This window comes from Equus asinus, chromosome 3, assembly GCF_041296235.1.
Source record: "Equus asinus isolate D_3611 breed Donkey chromosome 3, EquAss-T2T_v2, whole genome shotgun sequence".
Lineage (NCBI taxonomy): Eukaryota > Metazoa > Chordata > Mammalia > Perissodactyla > Equidae > Equus > Equus asinus.
This window is the reverse complement of record NC_091792.1, coordinates 152,229,186-152,249,254: the sequence shown is the minus strand read 5'-3', so window position 1 is coordinate 152,249,254 and position 20,069 is coordinate 152,229,186. Positions and strand designations below refer to the sequence as shown.

Genomic DNA, 20,069 nt, shown 5'->3' with positions numbered 1-20,069 from the left:
TTCCCTTATAGGGTTGAAGAAGGAAATTAGACAATATGTGTGAGGTATTGTCTAGCTGATAGTAGGTACTCAATAAATGCCAGTTATTGCTATGATGTTCTATTCCAGGGTCTATAATTATATTTTTTCACCAAGTGGTCATCAGTTTCTCTCCTGTAACACAGATTTCATAAGCCCTGCATCTATGAGTTTTGGGGACAGATGCTTTATACGTGCATAAGCTGAGATTGTCACATAATAAGTTCTTTTTCATCCCTCTTCTCCACCATGTTTAGCCACTTACCCAAAGAGCAGTGGCTAAAATCAGTCACGTGTGGGTGGCAGGCTCTTGCTCTGGGCCCCTCCATGAAAAACAAATTTCTCCACCTCTCCTTTAGGAGGTTCCCTGCTGTTCTCACTCTTGCTTTCTTCCTTTCCTTTGCTGTTCGCCTGAGCACTAGGCCTCAGGTAGGGGTCTTGCCTTCAGCTCCACTCCAGGCTCTAAGATTACTGTTTTCGTTTCCCTGACTGCTGGGTGACCGCGATGTGGCCCTTGGGGTGAGGGAGCCCGGGAGAGGGTGTGACCAGCGGGGATCCCATTAAAATACAGAGCAGTCATGCAAGCCAGGCTTCTTGGCTCCTTCCCGCCTGCTCTCACCACCCCACCCCCAAATATGATCATAACAGCACAGAGCTATAAAGTTGCTTTTCATAGCACACATTGCCCAGCTCCCTAACAAAGTTCTGACTGTCAAGAAGAAAAGGAGGACATTGTAAGGGGGGATTAAAGGAAGGAGTGGTGAAGAGAGGCAGAGTGGTATAGTGGAAAGATCCCCAATCCGTTAGGCAGGACCCAGGGATTCTTGCTGAGATCTGCAGGCAGCTAACTCTCTGATCTGAGGCAAGTCCGTCCTTCTTGGGCCTCAGTTTCTCCATTTGTAAAATGAGGGTCTGGGTCTAGATCATGTTAATGTCCTTTCCAGCCGCTGGGTGCTGTAAAATGCTGCTTGACACCAGCAGCACAGGAGGATGTGAATGCCTGCTCACATCACAACATGCTGTTTAGAAGTAATTAGCTTTTAATAAGCCCTGGGATTTGGGGTTTGGAATGGGGACATCAAGCCGTAGATTTTAAACCAGAGACATCTGGGTCATCATGATCCACCTTGGTTGTCACTGAAACACTCAGATCATTTTGGAGCTCGTTCACTGCATGCCACCAGCCCTTGAAGATGTTAGCAACCGCCTACTAACACATAGTAGATGCTTAATGAATGTTCTCTGAGTGAACACATGCAGCAGGTTGGGGCTAGGTTCTTTTTCATCATTCACTCACTGTTTGTTGAGTGATTATTATGTGTAAGACCCTGGAGATACATTAGAGAACAAACCAGACCAAGACTCTGCCCTCATGGAGCAGAATAATAGGAAGACACAGGAAATATACGAATGCAAAAATAATTACTTGCTGGATGGTGATAAGTGCTAAAAGAAAAATAAAGAAGGGGGAGGGGGAGGGGATTAATAGTGCTGGGGTGCCATACTACATACAGTGTGATCAGGGTAGGACTCCTTAATGAGGTGACATTTGAGTAGAGACCTAAAAGAAGTGAAGGAGCAGTCAAGGCGATATTTGAGAAAAACGCCTACCAGGTAGAAATGGCAGTAAGTACAACGTTCCTGAGGCAGGAGTCTGTTTGCTACATTTAAGAAATAGCATGGAGGTCTGTGTGGATAGAGCCCAGCGAGCAAAGTAGAGACCCATAGATGATGACGTCAGAGGGTGGGTGGTGGGTATAGATCATGGTGAAAATTTGACTTGAACACTAATGAAGATTAGCATCCAAGGGGGAGGGTTTGGAGCCAAGAAGAGATAGGACATGACATATTTTAAAAGGCAAACTTTGGCTGTAGGTATTGGCCAAAGTGAAGCAAGAGTGTCAGCAGGGAGATCAACTAGGTGGCAAATGAAATAACCCAGCAAAGAAGTGCTAGTGAGTTAGATCATCGTAGTGAGGTAGAAGTACTAAGAAGGGATCAGATTCAGGACATGTTTTGAAGATTGAGCCAGTTCACTTAGCATCTATCCCATACTACCAACTCTTCAAGTACTGCTAACTTCTTTCTCCAGCTAGATCACACGTTCCTTGAAGGCAAGGGCTCTGTGTCATACTTCTGTGTAGCTATCAAATCCTTGGCATATTTGTTAAACAACACATAGGCACCCAATAAACCTCTGTTTGCTCAACTCAGTTTAATCAATATTTATGAAGCACCAAGCTCCAACTTCATCTCCTATCCCCTAAAACCCAGCACCACATGCTCAATTCATAGTGAACTTCTTCCAGTTCCTCAAGCCAAGCAGTTTCTGCTTCTACATCTTTGGGAAAGGGGCCTGGAGTGGCCAGTAGACTGAGACAGAGAGTTAAAGAAGGATTTGTTTTCTTGTTTTAATGATGGGAAAGAAATAAGTATGTTTAAATACTGACAGGAAGCACCTGCCAAAAAAGGAGGATGTTTAAGAAACCATCAAGAAGGAATAAGTGAAACAGAAAGGTCCTGAGAGAGCTGGAAGAGCTGGATGAGAAGACTTTAAAGAGGAAAGGAGGGGGCCGGCCCCATGGCCGAGTGGTTGAGTTTGCACACTCCACTTTGGCAGCCTGGGGTTCGTCAGTTGGGATCCTGGGCGCAGACCTAGCACTGATTATCAAGCCATGCTGAGGTGGCATCCTAGATAGAATGAGAATGATTTACAGCTAGGATATACAACTATGTGTTAGGGCTTTGGGGAGAAAAAAAAAGAGGAAGATTGGCAAGAGACATTAGCTCAGGGCCAATCTTCCTCACCAAAAAAAAAAAAAAAAAAAAACACCCAGGAAAGGAAGGGCAAGGCTGCATGCCACTCTATAGGTTTTATGACAGAAAATGGAAAGAGGTTTATGTGCTAAGCATGGAGAGTACAGGCAGAGCTTGAGTTTTGAGAAGAGAGGAGAATATTTGAAATATCTACTGGAAAACAGACAAGAAACCTGAAAAGTGAAGCAGAATGTATTAGTGGGGCAGCACTGAGGCATCTGCTGAGGTCCATGTGCATTAATTTATGGTGGCCTTGATCTGTAGGCTAGAATTTATTCGACCTTGACAGAATTTCAGCAGCCAGGCTATGGACACAGATAGGGCAGATGGTTGGAAACACCCTGGGTTAGTTTGTGATATATGTGTCAAAAAGACAATAGAGCTATGGCATTAAAGTTAAAAGAGTTGTTGAAGTGATGAACAGTGGAATCCATGTAAATAGGAATGAGAGTAAAGACAAGAGCAGAAAATAGTTTAAGACAAAGAGGGTCAGTGAATTGGAGGTCCCAACTGAAGAACCAGAAAGCTGACAGTAAGCGAGCAAGGGAATTGGAAGGAGAGGAAGGTTGTGGTCAGAGAGTGGGAGGTGTGAATTTTATGACTTCCAAGGTGGAGAAGTTCCAGAAAATGACCACAAGAGTGGGCGAATGAAGTGGCTTGGAGGGGAAGTCACTAGAGGTGAGAAGAATAAGGAACTGAGAGAACAAGGGGTTGAATTGCTCACGCATGTGGACACAGAAGACCTCTAGAATAGTGGCTGTGCTTGGGAAGTAGAGGAATGTGGAGACAGATGCTAACTCGTGCAGTGAGTGAATGGGTGTGTCCAGGAAGTGAGCCAATGGCAGTTATGTGCAAGGGCCAAAGAGGGTACCAGTGACTCAGAGGGCACACCAAGGGAGCAGAAATTGTGTTTACAAATGCCTGGTTCAGCCTGTACAGTAGAAAGAGGATTGTGTAACCCTGGACCCTATGAGGAGCCACGGTTTGGGGAAAGAGTTGGTGGAGACATGCGAGGATCTGAACCACATGAGGCATCCGTTGATCAGGCCCAGGCCATAGGAAATAAAACTCTCTGAGTCACCTACATCAGTAACTACAATTTCTTACTGGTCTCCACACTCTAGGGGTCTGGGGGAAAAGTTTGTGTCACTTTAAGTATAAACCATCCAGTTTATATCTGAATTCAACTTTCACAGTTGGACTAACTAGAGAGACATTAGTAGAGTTTGTGGCTCATGCTTGAAATAAACAGAGGCCACTTAGCTGGTAAATATCACTGCAGTCACTATACTGAGAATTCAAACAAGAAAGACATCAAGAGAAAGGCATCAAGAAGATGAGAGGCTTCCGGAGGGGATGGGGTTGATATGAGCCTTGAAGGACATCCAGGCTGTGTAGAGAGAAAGGAAAGTGGGGAAAGATTCTAGGTAAAGAGAATGCTATAACCATGTGTGGCTGAGTGGGATCTACTAGTTAAGAAAAGTACTTCTTAGAGGACTTGATAGAGTTCCCAGATATTCTGCTTGGCTTAGAGTCTTATGAAAGCTCATAGAAACCTCAAGGTTGAACTGAGAGCTTTAAGGACTAATCTATATAAAGAGTTTGGACTTATGTTCTAAGGAATGGGAGCTCATGGGTGGTTTGTGAGCAGATGTGTGACAAGATCAGAGTTGTACTTCTGGAAGATTTGCCTGGCAGAAATGGGTGAGAGGAACATAGTGAAAGAGTTGCAGCAAGGAGACCGTTTATAAGGCCACTGTGGTTGCCTGAGAGAGAGGCACAGAAGCCTAAATGGGAATGGGAGTAATAAGAATGGGGAGAAGAGAGCAGACAGGAAAGCTTTTACAGAGGTAGACACAATAGGAGTTGAAAGCCAAAATAAATATGAGCAATCGCTGCAAGCATGCTTACCGTATTATTGGTCAAGCACTATAATACTCAGAGGCTGTAAGAGATTCGGGTCAACACAAAGATCTCTGACTCCAACTAAAACTAAGTCAGCTGTTTATGTCTTAAAGGAAGAAAATCAGACACCAAAAAGGGAAATTAACCTTTCCCTCACAGAAGCCGTAAACAGCATCCAAATGTGGCAGAGAATGAAACCACCGGCCATGTGTTCAAAAGAAACATGATATCATTGGCTAACAGAGACAAGACTCAACCAGGAAACAGACTCCAACGTTAAAATTCTAGCACACAGGGCTTTTGGAAAATAAAAACTAGACACAGTGGAATAGAAAGACTCTATCTAAATGGATGAGGCCGAGAGAGAGATGATCTATCGAGCTATAGTTGAGAAGGCAGCTGGGATAGAGATGACGAAAACTAGGAAACAGCCACTAGACGAAAGGTTATCGGTCACCAATGAGCAATGACACAAAAGAGGTTCAAAACTGCTGCTTCAGATAGAAGCAGGAAAAATAAGAATATGATGGTTCGGTGAAGGCATATTACTTTCTCGAAGTGAGGCCAGGCTCCTGGAAGCCCCCTAATGTGCTGCTGCCTGCACCCCGCCTCGACTCCGCTCTACCAAGGAAGCTCACTCTGTGCCACTTGGAGCAAGTGACATAAATTCCCTGTGAACTCCAGACTCCTCATCTATGTAATGGGCACAGTTGTTTCCACTTCATGGAACTGGAAATGAAGTCAGATAAGACATGGGGGTGACTAAAGGGCTTGTCAAAATTGACTTTGTTTTTTAATTTACGGAAAACAATTGGAGTAAGAGTGATTCCCATTTGATATTTTTGACATTACAGCTGTCAGGTGACCCTTGGAACTGGCCTTTTTATCCGGGAAGGATCACTTTTTGGGGCCCCTATGGGTCATATAAATGTAGAACGGAAGGATCCCGAAGGAGGGGCATGCTCGGTGAGCTGCTGGGCATGGTGTGACTGTTGCTGCTACAAATTGCTCCTCCTCTTGGCAGGGCATAAGTTTCTTGAGGGCAAAGAACCCGTCTTCTTTTTCTTTACATCTCAAATGTCACCTAGAATGATGCCAGACACAAAATAGACACTGAATAAGTATTTGTTGAATGATTGAGTGTCTATCCAGCTGTTACAGTAAATGCCTCTGAGCTAGGAATTCCGTATACATCCTCAGCATCTAGACGAAGGCCTAACCTGGAGTGGAGACAGCGAGTTTTCCTTAAATGAATAAATGAGCAGAGCTTGACATTAGTCAGGACTGCACATATTAAAACCTGAAACGTTTTTCTTACCTCTTTGGCGTGGTTAGAATAGACACAACACTCCATGGCCCAAATTTTCAAATATATATATATTTACATGATTTCTATGCAATATCTAAGCATATTGTACATGCACCTGCTCACGTGCACACTCACATATAGCCATTGTCCCCCAGGCGTGAAGGCCAGTGGCATCTTCATCCATTTGCTTTATCATATCACCATTTGAATTGCAGAAATAGTGAAGTTCCAGAAAACCAAATAATAAATGAAAAGAATAACTGTTTTTCTACATGGCAGGCTCCAGGCTAAGTGCCATACAGGTATTTTCCCTTGGATAATTTACAACAATCTTGTGAAGGATGTACAATTATTATCCCCATTTTACAGAGGAAAAGCCTGAGACTCGGAGGAGTAATTTGCCTAGAGTCACACAGCCCAACCGCTGGCCTATATCCTGTAATAGCTCTTTACGTGATATTGGAACACCACTTGAGAATAGCGCTTCCCCGTCAGAGGGGGAAGCCACAAGGGACATCTTTCTTTGGCTCCATCCTTTGTTCTTTGCTGCCCTGAGTCTCCGGCACATCTGATTTGTAATTGTCCCAGCAATTCTGGGTGTGCAGCAACCTAGAAGATTTTGAGACACAACAGACTGCAGAGGGGCTGGCTCTGAGCCACTAGAGGGAAGCTACAGGTAGGATCCTGTTTCAACCATCAACCATGCAAATAAGCTGATGCTGGCGCAGATCACGAACTGCTCACCAGTCGTTTCCTTAATGACTTGCTAAATTTCCTTCGTATGCTCCCAGAAAATCACACTCTCTGCAAAGTCCCGTGGCTCCATTCCGCAGCCCACACCGATAGTGTCAGGATTCCTGACCCGAAGCCAAATCCTGGTTCTCAGCCCTATGTGAATAGACTTGGGTGTCTCCAAAGTAACCGAGGTACTGCAGGTCACACAAAGGCCTCACCCAGCCCTGGTGCTGGTGGCCAGGACCCCTCTGGAAGGAGCCTTGGAGGTGCTGCAGAGACTGGAGCCCAGTGAATCTCTTTTAAAGCAAAGAAAACTTTGTTAAAATGAAATCTCCAAAGGAGAAGGCAAATAAGAGCAGAACTGCTGGGGCTGAAGCAGAAGCGGGGGTCCCAGATCTCCACCTCAGCATCCCCCTGTGACCCCTACATTGCTCCCTAAAGCATTTTCCCAGAATCTCTGTAGCTCCCCAGAGCGAAGTTGAAATCCTCTGATCTCGTCCACCTCAGCCCATTACCATTTCAGGTATAAAGAGGTCAGGGAACATGGCCAAGTTCCCATAGCGAATGAGTGCTGGGACCTGAACTCAGAGCTCCTTACACTCAGGTCATCACAAGACACTATTTTGCCTTCAGAGGTGAAAAAATTCTCTCATTGCTGGCTAATTTTGTTTTTCCTGTTTTTAATCATCATTGGTAACAGTTGTCTAAATGCGTTTTACTCTCTTCTCTAAAGCTCTTCATTTGCAGCCAGAGAGAATATCATCAGTCAGTATGGACACCAAAGGGGGACTGAGGGAGGGCATGGTGGCCCTTCGGTATAGCACCCTCAAAAAGTAACAAACTACAACCCCTTCTCCTTCAAAATGAAAAATAAGTAATTTATGTGAGATTTTTCTTTGTCTGGAAAGCTCTGTCTCTTGAACCTCCGTGCATCTGTGGGGCTTCTGTTTCCTTTCAGACTACCTCCGTGTGACCTTCCTGGTGAAGCCTTCTGAGGGACAAATCCCAGGGGGGAACTCCTTAACAATCCTTAATTATATGTTGGCCTGCATTTGTCCCTTTCCACACGGGGACCACCTTAAGTGGAGAATTAGGGTTCCATGCATTAGTGCAATGCATTAAAAAGCAAATTTTGCACAAATAACTGAGCAAGTTGCTTTAATAACACTCAAAGTTTCACAGATATGCTGTCCATCCAAGTCACACTTTCTTTTCTCTCATGGAATAGAATTCTAGAATCTTATCAGTCTTGAGTTTGAGTCCTAACTCTGCCACCTCCTAGCTGTGTGGCCTTAGCTGGGCCACATAACCTCCCCACTGAGCCTGTTCCCTCATTCACAACATTGTTGTAATAACCTGCAGGGTCATTGTGAAGACTAGAAGTAATGCATACTATATACTATCTGACTCAGGGGAGATACTCAGATGATGGCAGCTAGTATTTTTTTCTACCAGAGCATAAGCTCTTTTTCACAATTATGTCACCAGCAACTAGCACAGTGCTCAGTAAATGTTCATAGCAGTGATGAGTGCTTAACAGAGTGACTGACTAAATGAATGAACAAATGATCACATTGTAAGGGACCTGAACAATCATCAGATGTAACTACCCATCCAATTCAAAGTGGATCTTTTAGAGCACTCCTGAAAGACAGTCGTTGGTGTTCAGTGGAGCATGCTCACTAGCCCTCTACTGCCCATGGCTGGGGTGGTACATAATTAGAAAGGCAGGCCTGGCATTGAATAGAATTGTTACCATGATTCACCAGCCACCCATCTTGGCTTGTTCTGACCACCTCCACTGTGAGGCACAAGTGCTAATTCTTTCATCCTCTTAACAAGCATTTCTTGTTGGCCTTGTCTACTGGGCTACAAGAACTCTGGATTCAGGCTGAATATGTAGTGGCAGCCCTGCCGTTGTGGGGCTTATGTTGTAGCCAGAAACAGACATTAAAGAACTAAGTGAATAATTAATTATTTAACAGTATTATAAGCATTTGGAAAGAGAAGTACAGGGTACCATGGAGGGAGGTAACCAGTAACCAGGAAGGTTACCCCTCTGTAAGGTGGGCCAGAGAGTTGATTGAAGAAGCGTTAGAGGGTAGAGAGAGAAGGAATGAGGGAGAGAAGTGGGGCAAACATACTTCTTAATATACTGGGAAAGTCCCTTCTTAATCCTTCCTGAAAAACCCCATTCATGTTAAGGCTCTTTGTCACAAATCGACGATTATTCATAGATTTGTGAAACAGAAACAAACCCAGGCTCAAATCCTGAGGCTGCTGTTTACACCTTTGGCAAATGACTCCGCGCCCCTCAGCTTACACTCCTCACCTGTAACACGGGGAGGTCGAGGCAGCTACTGTTGAGAATGATGTGGCAATTTAGGTGAGGATATTCCACCACACTCAGCACAGTGTCATCACATGGTGAGCAGTCAAAAGTGGTATCCTTGGGGGCTGGTCTGGTGGTATAGTGGTTGGGTTCACACGCTCTGCTTCAGCGGCCCAGGGTTTGTGGGTTCGGATCCCAGGAGCAGACCTACATACCACTCATCAAGCCATGCTGTGCAGCATCTCATATCTAAAATAGAGGAAGATTGGTGCAAATGTTAGCTCGGGACCAAAGACAAATATGCATATACAGTATCCTTGCTATTATCATAATTAATGTCCAACTGCTTCACATTCAGATGAGGAAGGAGAAGTTCAGAGTGGTTGAAGACATGAAGGTCATTCATCTAATGGAAGGCAGAGGTGACACTCAGCCATAGGTCTCCCTAATCCAATCCTCTTGACAGAAAATGATGTTGTTTCACATATTTTTTTAAATCTCATAGTCAGAAATGAAATGCATACATAACTAACACTTTCCTTAGGGTCCAGCGATGATCACATGGGAATTTCAGAGAGTGAGCTCTAGATCTTTAGTGGGCAACGTTGTGGGGCCAGGACTGTTCTGGAAGCTGAATGGGATGCAAAGAATAAGATAGGGCTCTTTCGTCAGAGGTTTTACCTTCATTTAGTTGAATTTCCCCCAACAAAAGGCCAACAACACAGATTCTTTTAGGGTGGGAGAAGTAAGACTTGAAGGAAATATTTCCAAACATTCTCAGAGGCCGCAGCTCAGATATTTCTGGTCACTGCTTTACAGGAAAACTTATACTTTTGACCAACGACTTACCTTAGAACTCATCCATGTTACTAAAAGCAACAAAATAATTTCCACTTGAATGTTCAAAGCATAAGTAGCATTTAACCTCTAGTGTTTCAGGACATTGACCATCACAGGCAAGTAATTCCTCTCAACTTAATAGTAACCTAGTCATAGAAACTAATTATAGGTAGGTCGAGAACAGGCATTCTGAGCCAAATAAACACCTTCATATTAGCCAGACTTCCTGAGACTATCACACACTAAAATCTATTCATCAGCCTTTCAATAAACAGTTCTTGAGCACCTACTAATAATAGCCAAATAGCCAACCTTATTGAGAGCTTACCCTAGCCAGGCCCTTAGGTAAACTTCATAACATTCCTATGAGGCAGCAACTATTATTATCCCCATTTGACAGATGAGAAAACTGAGTCACAGACAGCTCAAGTAGTTTCCCCAAGGCCAGGGAGTTTGGTGCCGTAGTTCCTGCTCTTAGTCACTATGCTGTATTGCTTTGCTTCTGAGAAGCAAGTATTCTCTGGATGTTGCAAGGTGGTCCTTGACCTTGAGGCATTCACAGCATTGTGACAGAGCCTGACACACCAAGGATGACAATAAGGGGACACAAGTGAGCAAATGTTGAGTACTTCCCATGTGTAAGGCACTGGGACCAGCTCCTCTCCTCACAATGCCTCAGTTATGCCCACAACAACTCAATGAGGCGTTATTGTTTGCAATAAGGCAAACAGTGAGGATGTGAGAAAGGCAGGAATTTGGAGATGTTGAATAACCAGACAGAGGTCAAGCAGTTTTTGAGTGTTGTGAGGATTGGAGTCAGCATCCGTGGTCAACTCCATCCCTTTTAGAATCACACATGCTTCCCACTTCACCCAGATGTCTGCTATCTTACGAGTCTCATAACGGTCAAGGGCATCTCTTGGACACAAATGAGACAGTGACTTGCTCTACCTGCGGAGGACCAGGAAGTCTTCAGAGAAAAACTGATAAGAGAATGTGATTAGGAAGGAATATTAGGAATTGAGAGACTGAAAAGAAATGTTTCAGACTGAGAATGTATACAGCATGTTCACAAAAGCACAGACATGTAAAAATGTTTAGCATGCTCAGGAGTAAGAGCTGGTGCAGGGTAGCTGGAATATGGATTAGAAAGCGATGAGGAGGGGCAGGAGATGAGGCTGGAAATGTTTTAGGGACCAAATATTGAGGGGCTCAGTACAACACCCCACTTGGAGTTTATACTGGAGGCCTCTGAGAGCTGACTCACAGCTGCCTACTGTGTTCAAAGCTTCTAGATAAGAGATACCCATGAATGTTTTTATTGTTTTGCTCTCTTTCATCTATTTAATTCTACACAAAAAAATATTTTGGATAGTATTTGAAGAAGGCTTTTGTTCAAGCATAATCTTCCAAGATCATCAAGGACTGACACTACGTGATATTTACCTTTATAATACCAACATCTGACGTTCTGCCTACACAAGATACATGTTTGAAGAACGATTGCTAAATAAGTGGATGGATGGATGGATGATGGTTGGAAGGTGGATGGATGGTGAATAGATGGATAAATGAATAAGTGAATAAATTAATGAGCAAATAAGCAAAGTAATAAAGTTATAGTAGGGGTGGCATTATGTGTAGACAGAGTTACCAACAATTTACATATTCAATGTCAGCATTAAACATATGCCTCTCTCCACAGTCCCCAATGATTAGAATTCCTATCACATTGAGGAATTTTTTTCATTCTGTAGTAGAGAATAAGATTTAAAATGCAAATACTTGAAAGAATTCTTCAATGAATTTTGATTGATTGTTGAAAATAGGAAAAAGTAGACATGAATTCATACTAAGATGTAAATGATTGATCCTGGATCATTTCCTGACTGGGTATTGGAATAGGCAGGGAGGCAGAGGATGAAGTCTGAGTTAGTTAACTCCTTCCATTCCATCAGTAAGGAGTTTCAGAAGCTTCCGCCTTCCACCAAATCTTACCTTACCATTCAAATATTCACTTTCACTTGAGGATGCTTTCTTTCAAAGATGGATACTGGCAAAGACCCCTAGAATGTTGCCCACATCCTCTGTCCCACCACTTATTAACATACACACCCCTCTCTACTAATCAGGCCAGCCTCTGCCTTTCTCCATAACCCATGCAGATGGCCACCTCACTGCCCCATCTTTGTCTTCTCATCATCCTACAGTGCTCTCCCCACTCCATCTCCCCATCCTTCAAAATCCTGCCTCATCATCTCAGCAATTGGTCCCTCCTAAAATTCCCACTGCGGTAGGGAGCAACACCAAAACCTCTTTTTTTTCGATTCATCCTTAACTACTTGTCACCTTGGTGTAGATTATAGGTACAGTAAATTTTGCTAATAATAATACGTACATTCCCTGAGTATGACATTTATGCTCAGACCTTGTATTTTGCACACATGATATCTCATCCTAAGAGGTAAAAATTTTTGTGCCCATTTTATAGATGAAGACTCCAAGGATCAGAAGGGTAAAATATAAGCCAAATAAAGACCCCCTCCCTTGAATTCCAGCTCTTCCAGTTCTAACTCAGCCCTCTTTCCCCTATTCAGTGTTGCTACTGAATGATGAAAATATTCTGCTTTGTCATTAGATATTATATTTAAAACCGTGGCTCAACTTGTACATAACCTCTATAAGTTCTTTTTATAATGGTTGCAGAGTATTCCACAGAACATATATGTATTAGGTTTTATTTAACCCTTATTATTGGATATGGAGTTTGCAGCTTTGTTTTTAAAACCATAAGGAGCAGAGCCATGAAAAAACCGTAGATTGTTTTTCCTTAGTTTGGATTATTTCATTGTAATAAATTCCCAGGAACAGAATTATCGTGTCAGAGCATATGAATGTTTTATGACTCAAAATACACATTATCAACGTGCAATGCTGTGCACCAATGTACACCGCTGCCAGCAAGGCATATGCAGTCCCAAGTCGTAGCACCCATGAGTGAAGGGCGTGATCATTTTGCTTTCTTATAACTAGTGAGGCCAAACACTGTTTACTAATCCATCTGCTGTGAATTATCTCATCTAGTCTTGTAGACATGTACCTCTTAGTATTCTGATTGCATTTTCTGTTCGTTCATACCAGTTTTTCATAACATAGAATAAATCCTATGCTAGGCATAGTGTTTGTGCTATACCTAAGTTCATTCTACTAATTATACTCAATTTCGGACAAATACTTGATGGCCACCCATGATGTGTCACCATGATGGCACTGGGGACACCCAAATGAAAAAGAAAAGGCTTTAAGAAACCAAAAGACTACAGAAAAAGGTCTGATGGTTGGCCCTGTGAGGTAAACTCTGAATTAACTACAAGATACTCCTACTCAAAATGGGGAGACGGGCCATGAAAAGGATCATGATTTGGAAATGGGGGACAGCCAAGAGTGCTGTAGGGCTTCAGAAAAGGCAGAGATTGGAGAGATCTGGGGCACCTTCATGGAAGGTGCAAGTTTGAGCTGGGCCTGGGGGACAGTGGAATTTGGGGAGAAGCAGAAGGGTAGGATTTCTGACTAAGAAGCCTTATGAATCAAAGCCCAGAGCTGACATCACAGCTGCAAAAGCAGGCTCAGCAAGCAGAGGGGCTGCTGGTGCATCTGGTAAACATTTTCTGCATGAGGACCCATGAGACATTTGTTTGTTCACCAAGCAGTCTGGCTGCTATCATGTGGGTCCATGAGAACAAGACCATTCAGATGAAAGTGGACATCTCTTTTTCAGAAGTTTCTCCTTGTGAAGGCAACTAAGCTAACCCTATCTTTACCAGCTACTGAAGGGCCTATTAAATTCTGATCTTTAATGTTCTTAGTGTGACAAATATACTTTTTGCCCAAGGCCTGGCTGCTTGGGCCCAGGAATTACAAGGGATTCTTTTCCCGAGTCAGGGAAGGGTCTTACAAAGATATGAGGATACATTGCCACACCCTCCAAGTCGTTTGCAAAGTGGAGTAAGTCGCGGAGCTGTTCAATTTACTTCTCAGTTGAACAAGCACCAATCAGTTACCCATGGTCTGAAGCCAGCAGAGGCTCTCTACCAGTCAGATAAATAATCTTGACTCGAGTTTCTCAGCGGACTTGAGTGTCTAAACAACTACATGGGTGTTCCTTAAATCAGCCTGAGAGTACTCTCTGAGCACCAGGAGGGAACCTGTCTTCATTGTTTTGCATCCCTAGTGCTGATCAGAAGAGATCTTAAACACAGAAACGGCCCAGTGTCCATAGTGACAGGCACCAAAGGATTATGCAACAGTAATGATGGTGAATTCTCTGGAATTAAGGGGAAGATTCTTCCCAAGCTACCAAAACAAGGTTCCAGAGAGGCTAGCACAGGCTCTTCAGATCATCGATGACCAGTCTTCAATAAAATAAACAATCACTGGCCTGAAGGATCCAGGATACAGAGCTAGAAGATCCCTTACCCATCACCTGGTCACCAGGCAGGCCCTAAGGTCAAGTGTTGAATGGGCAGGAGAAACCCCTGGGGCACCTGCTTAGCCTCCGATTCTACCCAACACTAGGCCTATGGATACAGTGATAGACCTCATAGCAGAGTCTAGGAATCCCCCACCCCCTCAGCACCATCCACACTGGCCTCCTTCTACCTCAGTGCACTAGCTGTTTCCCCCAGCTAGAATGCTCTTTCCCCCATGACATCTACATGATTCCCTCCTCTACCTTATTTTAGTCTCTGCTCCAATGCTGCCTCCTCTGAGTGGGCTTCCCTGACCGCCTTGTATAAAACAGCAGCCCTTCACCCTCCCCTTAACAGGCTACACTTTATTCCCAGCTCTTATGACCACCTGAAACACTAACAATGGTTAAGATCCATGACATGAGGGATCTGTCTTATCTGTCCACTGCTATGTGCCAGGCACCCAGAACAAAGCCTGGCACATAGTAGGCTTTCCATAATTATTCATTGACTAAATTAATCAATTTTTCACAAAAGTTCCAAGGAGTCCCATAAGACCAGTCCTTGAACTCTACTCTGTAAGTCTCAAGACAAATTTTACCCCTTTGAGTCTCTCAGTTCCACTTCATCCAGACAGTGTGTTCTGCTCCCCTCCTTTTTTGCTGGCCTCCTCTATCATACCTGGAGTCCCAGAGGAGAAATTACCTAGATTATCAATCCCAGGAGATGACGAGGCACTAGTCTTATCCAAACCTCTCAGAAAACTGAACATCAGAGAGTTTAGTGGCTTGTCCAGCATCACACAGTTACTATGTGAGTGGCAGCTGGGACAGAGGACCCAGGTTTCCTAATTCTCACTGCATTGCTCCACCCAAAACACCATTCTTTCTCCCTTAGCTGCAAATGGTGTGTGTATTGCTAATAGGGAAGGGAACTTTTTTGAAGGAGGCAGACAAAATGAAGGAGGAAGGCCACAAGTTGAACTAGGAAGAAAGGCAAGGCCTTGCCATCACAGCCGATTGTAGAATGGATAGCGTGGTAATGGAGAGATTCAAGTGGCCCCAATCTCTGCAGCTCCTGGAGAGTCTGTCCAAGACCTTGCCAATCCCAGGGCGCCACAGACCAACCATAGCGACTGCGGTCAGCAGAACCAACCACATCCAACCCTGACATGGGTCTGAACACGAGCAGCAGGAATGAAAGAAAGAACTCCAAGGGGCAGGGGAAGGAAAAAGAAAGGCCCCATAGCAGAGGCAGGCCAGTTAGGAAATTAGCCAAGAGCATGACGGACACAAGAAAACATAATAGACGTGAAAACCTGGCAGAAAAAAACGGCAAAGAAAAGCAAGTTGGTGAAAAATAAACACGATCCAAAAACGCAACAAAACATTTTTTAAAAGTTTATTTTACCTAGAATTAATGACAGGAAAACCCCATAAACGTGGCGCAACATGTTTAATGCCCCATTGAATGCCAACATTATGCCATTCATCTGTCCTTGCAGGTGTATTATTTCTAGTCCCCAGGATGAAAAGAAAAGTTGCTTTCCACATCTTTTATAGCACTTAAAAATACATATTTCCAGGGCTTTATTGCCAAAGGTCCCGTTTTCTTCCAGAACCCACAACAACTAATCATGTTCCCGCCGCCGAGTCTAGGAACTGGGATTAATAGATGGTGGGAGGGTTCTCTTCCATCCTATGAGTGATCTCTGCTTTAACGATCCTTAGAGTTCGTGATTTCTCCTAAATATTTATTTCTCCCTGAGGGAAAGATTTCTCTAAGAACTTTCTCTCTGCCCTAAATATCCACAGTTCTTGACCTGTTTTTCTTCTGTTTGTCCACTTAGAGTTTTTGCTGGAATCAATTTTATTAATTTCCTTCTGAAAATTAGCAAGTCAGAGTAAATCACACGAGCTTTTTCCTCTCCACCATGTGAATCGGCCCCCCTCCACTTTCTTGGTTTTTCTCTCAGTGATAGGTCACCAAGGCCTAGATTTACTCTAGTTTTTCTCCAGAATGTCCCATCAAATTAAAAAAAAATGTAAAAGAAGAGAGAGACACAGAAAGAAAAAGGAAGGAAGGAAGAAAGAATGGGAAAGAGGGAGGGAGGGAAAGTTTAAATTAAACTTAAAAAAAATTATTATTGCAATTTAAACATTGTAATCAACAGCTATGCCTCCATCATTTTTCTAAAGGGTACCCCCTTTTAGATTCAGAAGACTTCTTTTGTAATAAAAGACATTATCCACCATTGCCTCGGAGTCTCTCTTTCTACCATCAAATTAACTGTTATGCAAAAACTTCTGGCATTGTCAGCATTCTTTGCGGATTCCTGTTCAAATTTTGAATTAACTAAACCACCAACAAAATCATGTTTCCAGTGACATCAGGATCTATGTATGGTTCCCTGAGCTTGGGTAGGTCACTTTTTGCATCGACAAGTTCCTCCCCTGCAAAAAGAAACTGCTAGACCAGATTATCTCTAAGATCCTTTTAAACTATAATATTGTGCTTGTATACTGTTTCTTAATTCAGTGATTTTCGTTTTACTTTATGAGAACACGATATTCATCAATTATCCAGGGACTCTACCTCACAATTTAAAAAGTAATAAAAATAAAATAGAATAAAATAATAAAGGCTTTACTATTTGTAGACTCTGTTTCCAGAACCCCAAACCTGGAGATTCACTTTGAGGCATTCTATGCCCTTAGGTTTTCTCATTGGCTGTTCTGGTGGCAGCCGGCTCGTTAACTGACTTTTATCGCTTGTTTTCACAACAACCTTGAGACTCCTTAGAGCAAATTGCAATGGCAAATTTGTTATCCAATTGGCAGTTAGGAAAATCCAGATCTCAGGCCCCAGAGGAAAGGCCGACTCCTTAATTCCAGGCTGATGATGGGAAAGGAGTCATCAGGAGGTTAAGAGACTTATGCAATTGGACAGAGCAAGCCAGCGTCCAGGACAGGATTCTGGACACCAAGCACTTGCCTCTTCGGACAGGGTTCAATTCGCCCAGCCACACTTCTTCCCTGACTGCTTTTTAATCTGGTATGATCCACAAATAAGGGAAATTGTGGTTTTCACATCATGATCAAGGTTATTTTCCACTGTGAATAATAAAAGCTGAGTAACCCATTCGTAGCTTCAAAATGTTCCCATTCCAGCCCGCGTTGTTTATTCCTCAGGCTTTCAACAGTTTTCATTTCAAGATGTCAGTTTTTAACAAGTTTGCATAATTCTGCATTTTATTTCAGGATTCTCTGTCATAACCATTCATTTCCCCCCACCGGCTAAGTTGTTGAAAAAGAAAACTCTGTTTCGAGGCCAGTCCAATCCTACAATTTAAAAGCTGGCAGGATCTGTCTTCCTTTTCTCCCCTGGGAGGATTAATTTGCTTCTTTTTATTCTCAAAGTTTTATGATTCCAAATAAAGGATATAATGGTGCCATTGAGAGTTGGGAAAATGTGGAAGATAAATAGTCTATGTGGGAACTGCTTAAAATGAGAATCGAAGTTTTGGGGAAGGAGGTGGGAGGAGAGGAGACGTTTTTTATCATGTGAGTGTGGCCTATTAATGATAAAGGAAATTTCCTCCTTCTAATGAGTCTTGCCTTTATAGACTGAAGTGAGGGCGAATGGTTCCATTTGTGTCATAAATGTAAAGAAGCTGAAATCGTACTCCCAAGAATGTAATATGTTTAATTTTGAAGTTAGAGGAGCAGCCGTTAAAATGTACATTTTTTTCTGGGACCTGCAATACAGAGTCTGGGCTTTTAATCTTGACTTCACTGCCCAAACACTGACGCGTTTAAGAAACATGCTAAAATAACCTGCAGGAAACAAATGGACCAAGGAAGGTAACTTGAATAAATTCTCTTGATCAAGTTAACCCTAATTAGCTCCACACTTGGTGGGAGCCAGCTGTGTGATAATCCATTTATACCACTGTTGCAAGAGCCCGATTGATCATTAAAGAATGTTTCTTAAGGGCCCTTTGGAATTCTACAAAATAAATTGGGCAAGTGTTATTAACTTCCAGAAGTTTATAATTAAGGTCAATGCAGCAGACATTTATTGACTAGGCACTGTGTGCAAAGCACTGTGGAGAAGCAGGATCAACCAAGGCACAATTCCTGCCCTCGCGGAGCATGGAGGCAATAGGATAGGAAGATCATGACCCTTCATTAGTCTGTGGTCACACTGTCAGTCTGAGATCCCAGGAGGGATTCATTCCACTGCAAACGTTTCACAGCACAGGCTACATTTGAATTGGCCCTAAAAAGATAAGAGAAACAAGGCTGATTTAATGCACATCTGGTCACATCACACCATTGCTTACACACTCTTTTGGATTCCCCTCCTACCTCGAATTAAACCTACGCCCTTAACCATGGCCTTCAGAGCCCTGTACGCCTTTGGCCCTCCCCAGATCTCCTACTTGCCCCCTTGGCTCACACTCTCCCTGCCTCCCAGGCCTTCTGGTGTCTCTGAACCAATCCAAACCTGATTCCTGCCCTTGGCCCTCTCCAAATGGAACACCTGCCTCTAGGCCACGTGGCCGCCCTTTACCTTCCCATCTCGGCTCAGAACTCCCTCCTCAGTGAGGCCTTCCCTGACCACCCAACTTAAATCAGGCCTGCTCTTCACCCCACTCTCTGTCCCATCGCCCTGCTTCACTTTCAGCATAGCATTTAATCACTCCAAGAAATTATCATCTTTATTTAATGACTTACTTATTTATCTGTCTCTCCCCTTGCCCTACCCCAGAATTTCAGCTCCACAAGAACAGAGAATTCTCTGAGTTGTTCACTGCAGTGTCCCCTGCACCGTGGCAGTGCCAGGCACTCGGTTAACATTAGGTGAATGAGTGAATCAATCAATCAGTTAATCAATGAAAATAAAAAGATCAAAGACAGATATTGTTAGTGGGGTAGGGGCAAGGAGCAGTGAACAAGACACAGAGATGAAGTTCAGATGGGGAGAGCATTTTCGAGCTTGGGGGGAACTGACAGAAATATGACTTAGTCAGTAGGCTGTGGCCTTGAAAGCTACAATTCACTGCCCAAACTTTCAGAGACTTCACTCCTAAGACTCAAAGTTCAAGATGGTAAAACATTAGGGGTCTCTGCCTCACCTCCATATCCCTCAAAATTTACACTGTTGATAAAGTGCATGTAACTCATCATTATTTTCCTTGCGCATCTAATAAATACTTGTTGAAATGTTGCTCCCTCCAGCAATAGATTCCCAATAGCTAACGCCAAGTTTTACAATATTCTCACAGGGAAAGAGACTTCGATATAAACGGAAAGCTCTGAAAAGAACCACTTGTTCCTAAGCACCAGTTAGAGATGCTATAACTTTAAAATGTGTGGTTTCTCTCCTCTGCAGTATAGTGGACAAGCCCATCTTTAAGTGTATCCAAAAATGTCAGCTGTCACATTTAAGGGCAGACATCCAGCCCCAGCCGCCCCGCAAAGGTGGGCATGTTATCGGAAGGCCATCACAGAGCACTTAATGGACCTCCACTCCTAAATAAACACGGCGGGTGGATGCGGGGTGCAGCCTTACGTCCTGGTTGTTTGTGTGTTCCTGTCAGACTAGTCAATTTCATTGGCCTGCGACGTTGCATTTACTT

General features: G+C 43.4%; 1 long non-coding RNA gene across 1 annotated transcript in view; it reads right to left on the bottom strand.

The window, feature by feature from the left end:
* Window positions 1-16,528: 16,528 nt before the first annotated feature.
* The window catches only part of LOC139044895 (uncharacterized), a 28,376-nt gene continuing 24,835 nt past the window's right edge, over window positions 16,529-20,069 (bottom strand). The window contains exon 3 of the long non-coding RNA XR_011502353.1: window positions 16,529-18,706. This is a non-coding gene — a long non-coding RNA (uncharacterized lncRNA). The remainder of the gene's footprint in view (window positions 18,707-20,069) is intronic.